Here is an 11,094-nt window from a genome sequence, read left to right on the forward strand (position 1 = left end):
GTACGTTCAGTTTTGCTCAGCTGTTTGAAAATCAAATAACGTAAGGGGTTTACCAGCATAGTAATTCAAAGTTTTTCTAAGGGGAGGTTTCAACAGGACACGGGGGAATCGGCCTGAAAAGTTTTAGATGAGAAACAATCTCATCCCATCCCATCCCATGCTTTCTTTAAGAGTGGATACCTAGTTGAAAGTCCTGCATAGTACGTAACTCCCAAGGAGTTCGCCTTCGATCTTGATGGTGCGAACCTTTGTGATCACTGTGGCCCGACATTTTTCATTCAATGTTCATGATTTGTTTCGAACATTTCTTGTATGACGACTCGCACCCATTTTGTAGAGTATAATACATATATCCCATAGAAGATGTATCTCAGCATCTCCCGGATTCTCATCTTTTGTCGCCCTCCTGACGCACAGAGTGAGATATTAGTAGCTACTATTTTTCCTGTCACAATTGTTAACACAACACTTTCATATGGGCCTTACTAAAGATTGGACTTGCGACTTCGCACTGCGGTGGTTCGTTGTAAGTTTTTAGCACCGTTCATGTGCTGAACGTCGATGGAAAATTGGCTGAGATAATCGAGGTGGCGATAGGGTCTAGGAGGGCAATCATTAATCGGATTTCTTGTGGCATCCACGAGTGGGCGGTAGTCGGTATAAATTGTAAACAGCCTGTCCTCCATCTCCGCTTTGAAGTGCCCCACGGCCTTGTAAATGACCAAAGACTCCCGCATAAATGCAAACCGTTTGCATTGTGCAAGAGTAAGTTTTTGCGGAAAAAATCGTAAATATTGCTGTTGTCCGTTTACCAATTGTTTCAGGATCACCCACAAGAGTTTCACTGGTATCAGCTGTGGTAGCTAAAGGGGAGTCCTCGATAGATTGATCGAAGATGACGGCTTGTTGCAGACACCGTTTGATATTGCCGATGCTCTTTGCATCTCTTTCGTCCATGTAAGAGCGTTCTTGTCGTGTTTGACTTTTCCTCAGTAGTGCGTCCGTAAGCGGAACTTTTATCGCTGCAGTTTGGGGTAAATGCCTTCTGTATAACTTAATAGCTCCAACGAATCTTCCCGGTTGCTCATAGCTGCTTCGACGCAGGAGTGAGCGTAATAGTTCAGTCCTTTCGACTATCGGGCAAAGTCCGGCCTGTTTGACGAAGTAAGCAAGAAACATAACCTCTTTCTGTCAGATGACATTTGTCGTTATCACAAAACGGTGCTTTCCTAGTGCGTCGAAAATACGGTTACGATGTATGTCATGTTTTAGGGGCGTAACGAGAAGACAGAGACGTCGTCGAGATACGAAAAGCAGAAAGGGAATTGTGGTAGTATCTTGTCTATAAAATGCAGCGAAGTTTAGGCAGCGCCTTTGAAACTGTACGGCATCCAGAGAAATTCATATAATCGGAACGTTGTTGTTATGGCAGTTCTGGGCACATTTTTGGGCTGGCCGGAGTGGCCGTGCGGTTCTAGGCGCTTCAGTCCGTAATCGCGCTGCTGCTACGGTCGCAGGTTCGAATACTGCCTCGGGCATGGATGTGGGGGATGTCCTTAGGTTAGTTAGGTTTAAGTAGTTCTAAGTCTAGGGGACTGATGACCTCAGATGTTAAGTCCCATAGTTCTCAAAGCCATTTGAAGCCATTTTTTGGCACATTTTCACTTGCCGTTGGAATCTGTTAAATACGCCTTTTGGCAATCTAAGACGCTAAAAGTTGGTTGTGCCGGCCAAAGAGCTAGGTACCGATCGAGTATCGTGAATGTGTTAGCGAAAAATAGTCACCGCAAAGTCTATAAGAACCGTCCTTCCTTGTTACCAAGTGGACGTGTGAGAAGCATGAACTCTTTGATAGCTTGACAATATCCACCCTTCGAATTTTGTCTGCTGTGTTTCCACCGGCACGTATTCTCGTAGGCGCCTGGCGCTGCGCTTCGATTAAGAAGGCGGTTCGGGTGTGATTTTGATTCTATGAACTGAACTGTGTCGAGAATCACTCCACGTTGTTTAGTTGGACACACGGAGAGTGAGCAGCATTAGAAAATTGCACCGAAATGCAGAAAGATCTGCAGCGGATAGGCACTTGGTGCAGGGAGTGGCAACTGTCCCTTAACATAGACAAATGTAATGTATTGCGAATACATAGAAAGAAGGATCCTTTACTGTATGATCATATGATGGCGGAACAGACACTGGTAGCAGTTACTTCTATAAAATATCTGGGAGTATGCGTGCGGAACGATTTGAAGTGGAATGCTCATATAAAATTAATTGTTGGTAAGGCGGGTGCCAGGCTGAGATTCGTTGGGAGAGTCCTTAGAAAATGTAGTCCATCAACAAAGGAGGTGGCTTACAATACACTCGTTCGACCTATACTTGAGTATTGCTCATCAGTGTGGGATCCATACGAGATCGAGTTGTCGGAGGAGATAGAGAAGATCCAAAGAAGAGCGGCGCGTTTCGTCACATGGCTATTTGGTTAGCGTGATGTTCAGCAAACTCAAGTGGCAAACTCTGCAAGAGAGGCGCTCTGCATCGCGGTGTAGCTTGCTGTCCAGGTTTCGAGAGGGTGCGTTTCTGGATGAGATATCGAATAAATTGCTTCCCCCTACTTGTACCTCCCGAGGAGATCACGAATGTAAAATTAGAGATATTCGAGCGCAAACGGAGGCTTTCCGGCAGTCGTTCTTCCCGCGAACCATACGCGACTGGAACAGAAAAGGGAGGTAATGACAGTGGCACGTTGGCACCGTTGGGTGGCTTGCGAAGTATAAATGTAGATGTAGAAGCACCGAGTGACGTGGAGTGCGTTGATCATTACGGCCCTCTGTCGAAGGGACAGTCCGGATGGCAGTTTATTTTCGTTGTTGTGGACGCATTTATTAAGCACGTTTAAGGTTTACGCCACAAACCGCACCACAACGAAAAGTTGTGTAAAAATTTTGACAGGAGATTATGTGCGCACATGTGGGAGGCCCAAGAAAGTCTTCTCAGACCATGCTGCTACTTTCACATCTCCGAGATGGAAGGCAGGATTAGAAAAGGAAGAGATCAAGGTGACATTCTACTCAATCAGAAACCCTCAATCCAACTCTGCAGAACGATACATCCGCCAGCTGGGAGTGTTCTTTAGAACATTCGTTCCTGATACACACAATGCCTGGGCACAACACCTAGCGGAGATAGAGAGGTACTTCAACAAAGCCGTGCATTGCAGTACAGGATACAGATTAATAGACCTGAAGCTCCAGAAACCGAGTACGTCTGTGGTTGACAAGACTGCCAAACAGCCGACGGGAGGAGAGCCAGAGTCACACCAGCAACGAGTGAATCGAGTAGAGAGTTCATGATGGAGAAGGCGACGAAAAGAATCTAAGGGGATCAGGGATAAGGGACGAAGACTTAAGAGATCGGGAACCGAGTCCTCGTAAGAATGCATAGGCCGTTGGATGCCGAAAAGAAAAGAATAGAAAAGCTCTTCCACCTGTCCGAGGGATCATCGTTAGTAGCAGCCAATGCCTATCCAATTTATGATCGCGTGCTCTAGGTTGAGATTTTCAGCGTGCAGCCTGAGAGCATATATGACTCAATAGAGTACTGTACGGCAGTAGTGGTATAGAAAATTGTAGATGTCTTTTAACAGCACGCTGTATCTTGTGAATAGATTTTCTGTTGTAGTAATTAGTACTTATTGTCCTTGCCATAGACAGTCATTTTATGTGCACCTGAAGCGTGGGACACTTGGTTTGAATGTGGAGAGACGATATGACGGTAGCATGTGTGTGTGCCTTGGTTCCGAGCGCCATCGCGACGCGCAGCACATAACGGAGAGGACCCGCCCGCATTCGACAGCATGATACTTCCAGTAGCACGGGAGTGTCACGTAGCTCACATGTACATTGCCGTCTCCATGTCTTTCAGTTTTTCTTTGTTTGTTCTATATATTTAATTGTATTGCAGTTTGATGGATCCATGTTCTATTGTACACTACTGGCCATTAAAATTGCTACACCAAGAAGAAATGCAGATGATAAACGGGTATTCATTGGGCAAATATATAATACTAGAACTGACATGTGATTACATTTTCACGCAACTTGGGTGCATAGATCATGAGAAATCAGTACCCAGAACAACCACCTCTGGCCATAATTACGGACTTGATACGCCTGGGCATTCAGTCAAACAGAGCTTGGATGGCGTGTACAACTACAGCTGCCCATGCAGCTTCAACACGATACCACAGTTCATCAAGAGTAGTGACTGGCGTATTGTGACGACCAGACGTTTTCCATTGCCGAGAGATCTTGAGAATGTGCTGGCCAGGGCAGCAGTCGAACATTTTCTGTATCCAGAAATGCCCATACAGGACCTGCAACATGCGGTCGTGCATTATCCTGCTGAAATGTATGGTTTCGCAGGCATCGAATGAACGGTAGAGCCACGGGTCGTAACACATCTGAAATGTAACGTCCACCGTTCAAAGTGCCGTCAATGCGAACAGAGGTGACCGAGACGTGTAACTAATGGCACCCCATTACCATCACGCCGGGTGATACGCCAGTATGGAGATGACGAATACACGCTTCCAATGTGCGTTCACCGCGATGTCGCCAAACCCGGATGCGGCCATGATGCTGTAAACAGAACCTGGATTCATCTGAAAAAATGACGTTTTGCCATTCGTGCCCCCAGGTTCGTCGTTGAGTAGACCATCACCTTGGCTCCTGTCTATGATGCAGCGTCAAGGGTAGCTGCAGCCATGGTCTCCAAACTGATAGACCATGCTGCAGGCCGTTGGGATCCATCACGGCGTTCCGTATTACCCTCCTGAACCCACCGATTCCATATTCTGCTAACAGTCATTGGATCTCGACCAACGCGAGCAGCAATGTTTCGATACGATAAACCGCAATCGCGATATGCTACAATCCCACCTTCATCAAAGTCGGAAACGTGATGGTACGCATTTCTCCTCCTTACACGAGGCATCACAACAACGTTTCACCAGGCAACGCCGGTCAACTGTTGTTTGTGTATGAGAAATCGGTTGTTGTAGGGGCACTACCGGAGCCAGCCTTGTGTGAATGCTCTGATAAGCTAATCACTTGCATATCACAGCATCTTCTTCCGGTCGGTTAAATTTCGCGTGTGTAGCGCGTCATCATCGTGGTGTAGAAATTTTATCTGATGAGACCTCTGTTGCAGTATACAGAGGCATAGCAAAGGTACCTTACAGTTGGCAGGGCAGATATTTTACCATTGCAATGTAGTGCATGAAACGTTGATTGAAGCATGTTAAAGTTACTTTGCATGTTACAATTTAAAGGTTGGTTGAAATATCGCGAGTATACAAAGTAAGGTGCACAAAAGATTTGTTTTTAGATTCACATTCTAGGCGTCGGAACGGCTTGTGCAGTTGACACTATCGAATTTAGTATAAAAAAAAAAACCTGCTTGCTTACGATAAGGGTATAGAAAGTTAGGTACACGAACGCGGCTAGCCGGCCGGTGTGGCCGTGCGGTTAAAGGCGCTTCAGTCTGGAACCACGTGACCGCTACGGTCGCAGGTTCGAATCCTGCCTCGGGCATGGATGTGTGTGATGTCCTTAGGTTGGTTAGGTTTAAGTAGTTCTAAGTTCTAGGGGACTGATGACCACAGATGTTAAGTCCCACAATGCTCAGAGCCATTTCAACCATTTGCCACGAACGTGGCTCGCATAGCTGACCTAGTAAATACTGATTGTGGGTTCTGTGGAAGAAGGAAAGGTACAAATGTTATTTTTGCGCGTCATATAAGGTAAGAAACCATGTGCACTGTTGACGAAAACGTGAAGGGGTTGCCTGTCCCATCCTATCTAGCATATCATTATTAGTCCAATAAAGTGTGTCATTGAAAAATTTATTGTTTTGTGTGACCAGACGTTTGAAATAACATCCATTCTGTATCGATTTTGTACAATAGATTTTACACAATTTTACAACAGATTTTATACAATACCACTTAAGGTCAACTTTTGTCACTTTCCTTAATTCTGTGTTGTTTATTTTCCATGTTGGCATTTCTGACAAACAAGTCTTTCGTAAACATTATTGCTGTGTACAGTGCACTTCTGTTTCACATGTCTTCACTTTGGTTGGTTGATTTGTGGGATTGAAGGGATTAGACTATTAGGACGATCGGTCCCTTTCTCCATGAACCTGAAACACCCACAGGGAATAAAAACAAACGATGGAGATGACAAGAGACGACAGAGGACCAGAAAGAGACAGACAGAGACCAGACAAAAGGAATTACAATCACACCGAGTGTGACAGTGGTTGGCCGACCAAAGAAACAAAAAAAAAAAAAAAAAAAAAAAAAAAAAAAAAAAAGGAAAAGCCAGCCACCAAGAAATGCTCTAAAAACTCCAGTCAAAAATCGTAGGCCAAAGGCCAGACTCAACACAAGAAAAAGGACAAACACTTAGATCAAGCCATAAAACCTCCCTGCACGAATAAAACTCAAAACTAAATCTGCCACCGCAACGTCATCTGATAAAAGTGCAGGAAGCGTATCAGGCAGCGCAAACGTCTGCCTGAGCGGAGTTGAAAGTGGGCAGTCCAACAAGATGTGGGCCACCGTCAAAGCGACATAAAGGTGGGTCCTCACGGTGCAATAAATAGCTGTTTTTCATCCAACTGTGGCCAATGCGCAGCCGGCAGAGGACAACAGAGTCCTTGCGAAAGAACCGCAAGGAGGAGCGCCACGCATCGGTAGCCGCATTGATGGCCCGAAGTTTGTTGGGTGAAGGAAGGGTGCGCCATTCTTCACCTCAGGTGCGAAGTACCTTCTGCCGCAAAACTGACCTGAGGTCACTCTCCGAAAGGCCAATCTCCAAGGGTGGTGCACACGTATAGTATTCTTATCTGAGATGTGATGAGTGTTATTGTGAGCGGTTTATTTTTGCTTTACACTCGTCTTGAATACGTATTTATTCTGCATACATATACCGGGTGATCAAAAAGTCAGTATGAATTTGAAAACTTAATAAACCACGGAATAATGTAGATAGAGGGGTAAAAATGGACACACATGTTTGGCTTCAAATGGTACAAATGGCTCTGAGCATTATGCGACTTAACTTCTGAGATCATCAGTCGCCTAGAACTTAGAACTAATTAAACCTAACTAACCTAACGACATCACACACATCCATGCCCGAGGCAGGATTCGAACCTGCGACCGTAGCGGTCGCTCGGTTCCAGACTGTAGCGCCTAGAACCGCAAGGCCACACCGGCCGGCTAAAGAGCATCATCTTTGCTTTACTTTATCCGACTTTGTTATGCTAATTATTGCTATTCTGATCAGATGAAGCGCCATCTGTCGGACATTTTTTGATCTGTATTTTTTTGATCTGTATTTTTTGGTTCTAATAAAACCCCATGTCATTCCAAGCATGTGTGTCAATTTGTACCTCTCTATCTACATTATTCCGTGAATTATTCAGTTTTCAAATTTATACTGACTTTTTGATTACCCGGTACATCAACATCTATACTCCGCAAGCCACCTGACGGTGTGTGGCGGACGGTACCTTGAGTACCGAGCTACTGAGCGTCTCTCCTGCAGAGTGTTCCACTGGAGTCTATCTATCATCTCCGTAACGCTTTCGCGATTGCTAAATGATCCTGTAACGAATCGCGCTGCTCTCCGTTGTATCTTCTCTCTCTCTCTCTCTCTCTCTCTCTCTCTCTCTCTCTCTCTCTCTCTCTTCTATCAACCCTATCTGGTACTGATCCCACACCGGTGAGCAGCATTCAAGCAGTGGGAGAACAAGTGTACTGTAACCTACTTCCTTTGTGTCTGACAACTGATGGACACTTGCAGCCATCAGGACGGAACGCCAAGAATGTACGCGTGAAAGCATGTGAGTTGTTCTGCCCCGGCGGCAGTCACTTTACCTGCCTTAGAAAGCAGGAATGTGCCGGCAGTTCCAGCACCTTACGGCCACAGGCAGGAGCATACACAAAGGGCGGGGATTTGGGCCAGGGAGCCGTGTGAAAGAAGTTAGTTTTCTTAAGATGTTTTTCTCGGGAGTAAGGACATTCCTTGTTAATCACGGACGCTGGCAGATTTTGAGACGGAGCCCAAACATGAGTTTGTCCAGGCCTCACGCAGAGAGAGTGGTTAGAAAGAAGTTTTGTGTAGCTGCTCTCACAACAGCCTCTGAATGCCCGAAAATATCATAAGAATGTGAAATCGTGAGAAAGATGCCGATTCACGAGGCACGCCAGCCCACGCCAGAGCGGAAATTTTCACCCCACATGGAGAGACGTGGTTATGAAACTGTGATCTGTCATTGGCCTGCATTGAAAATTTTGGCCTCCAATGAAAACGCCGAAAGGAAGAATATTTCGAAAAGGAATTGGGCTGAGAGATGGAGGAGAAGAGTAAGGGGGAGTCGTGGAGACACCGCAGAAGCGAGAGGAGATGGGCGCTCCTCCACCATCGTCCAAAATCCGCCTTTCGATACCGTGATAGCACAGCTTCGGCCACGCGACCGACAACGTGCAGATCGTACCTGGGGCTCGCCGCGATTGCTCATGAGGGCAGCCGATTCGCGCCGAAACAGCCCGAGGCGACGCACCGAACCTACGCAAGGCCAGCCGCCGACAGCAGTACACTACGAACGATAAAGAATAATCGTTAGACGATTTCGTCCTCTCCTCCTTAATAACTGGGTCGTGTCCTTAATAACTGGGTCGTGTCCTTAATAACTGGTCAAATCGGCCCTGAGATGTACAATTTTGTTTTGGATTGTGACCGGCCGTTGTGACCGAGCGGCTCTAGGCGCTACAGTGTGGAACCGCGAGACCGCTACGGTCGCAGGTTCGAATCCTGCCTCGGGCATGGATGTGTGTGATGTCCTTAGGTTAGTTAGGTTTAAGTAGTTCTAAGTTCTAGGTGACTGATGACCTCAGATGTTAAGTCCCATAGTGCTCAGTGCCATTTGCCATTTTCGTTTGTGTAAACTTCACGAAAATAAATACATTTCTTTCATGTTTTGGTCATATAAGCAATCTTTTACATTCATACATGAACTCCTTAACTACGAAACATTTGTGTTTGATTTCATTTCATTATTGATATCATGCAATTGTTGGCTCCTGGTGTAGGCAAATCTCATTAGTCATCTACACGTCATTTCATGTCCGACAGCAGAGAGAAGAATTCACAGTTCACTACATTTTCGGCGCCAACGTGGGGCGATCTGATAGGTAACTTTCATGGTATCTGATGTCACAAAATAATTTCTCGAGACCACTGCATTATTCTTGAATAATAATTACATTTCAGATTAGTATCTCTCATCCGAGCATTGAAAAGGATTGGAAGCATCTACGCCAAAAGCATTTCGATCACTCGATTCTCTATAAAGGAAGAATAGTTTGTGGTATGAGTTCGTATTTTTCATGGATATACGCTTTATGGTTGTAACTTACTTAACAGCAGGTAAGTACACATTTATTGACATGGCGTCTTCGAAATTTCTTTCAGTATTTTTTATAGTCTCATCCAACAACAACGCTGTTATTTTACAATGGACACAGAGCCGACCATTGGGATGTAAGGTGGCATGTCGATAGATTGTAGTGAACACTTCTTCCACATCTTGTCAAATGGCTCTGAGCACTGTGGGACTTAACATCTGAGGTCATCAGTCCCCTAGAACTCAGAACTACTTAAACCTAACTAACCTAAGGACATCACACACATCCATGCCAGAGGCAGGATTCGAGCCTGTGAGGTTTTGGACGGATTAAATAAAAGGTTGCGAACGCTAGGTGTTTTCATTGATTTAACGAAGGTTTTTGACTGTGTTGACCACAAAATATTACTGCAGAAGTTGGACCATTATGGAGTAAGGGGAGTACCTTAAAATTGGTTCGCCTCTTACTTTAAGAACAGAAAGCAGAAGGTAATTCTCCGCAATATTGAGAATGGTAGTGATGTTCAGTCCCAATGGGGCACTGTTAAGTGGGGCGTTCCCCAAGAGTCGGTGCTGGGGCCACTGCTGTTTCTTATTTGTATAAACGATACGCCTTCTAGTATTACAGGTGATTCAAAAATATTTCTGTTTGCTGATGACACCAGCTTGATAGTGAAGGATCTTGTGTGTAATATTGAAACAGTATCAAATAATGTAGTTCATGAAATAAGTTCGTGGCTTGTGGAAAATAATTTGATGCTAAATCACAGTAAGACTCAGTTTTTACAGTTTCTAACTCACAGTTCAACAAGAACCGATATTTTGATCAGACAGAATGGGCATATTATAAGCGAGACGGAACAGTTCAAGTTCCTAGGCGTTCGGATAGATAGCAAGCTGTTGCGGAAAGCCCATGTCCAGGATCTTGTTCAGAAACTAAATGCTGCTTTATTTACCATTAGAACAGTATCTGAAATAAGTGACACTCCAACACGAAAAGTAGTCTACTTAGCATATTTTCATACGCTTATGTCGTATGGTATTATTTTTTGGGGTAATTCTTCTGATTCAAAAAGGGTATTTTTGGCTCAAAAACGGGCTGTTCGAGCTATATGTCGTGTAAGTTAGAGAACCTCTTGTCGACCCCTATTCAATAGCCTGGAAATTCTGACATTGCCCTCACAGTATACATTTTCTTTAATGTCGCTTGTTGTTAGCAATATTAGCCTATTCCCAAGAGTTAGCAGCTTTCACTCAGTTAATACTAGGCAGAAATCCAATCTGCATGTGGAATGTACTTCCTTGACTCTTGTGCAGAAAGGAGTGCAGTATTCTGCTGCATCCATTTTCAATAAGCTACCACAAGAACTCAAAAATCTTAGCAGTAGCCCAAAAGCTTTTAAGTCTAAACTGAAGAGTTTCCTCATGGCTCACTCCTTCTATTCTGTCGAGGAGCTCCTGGAAGAGCTAAAAAAATAAGCAAATTCCAGTGTTACAGTGTTGATTTTCTTTATTTAAACTTAAGACTTGTTGCCTGACTGTTTTTTTATATTTCATTTTATCTGTTTCTAATATCGTGTTATAATTTCATGTATTGACTCGTTCCATGACCATGGAGAC

The sequence above is a fragment of the Schistocerca americana genome, chromosome X, assembly GCF_021461395.2.
Source record: "Schistocerca americana isolate TAMUIC-IGC-003095 chromosome X, iqSchAmer2.1, whole genome shotgun sequence".
Classification (NCBI taxonomy): Eukaryota; Metazoa; Arthropoda; class Insecta; order Orthoptera; family Acrididae; genus Schistocerca; species Schistocerca americana.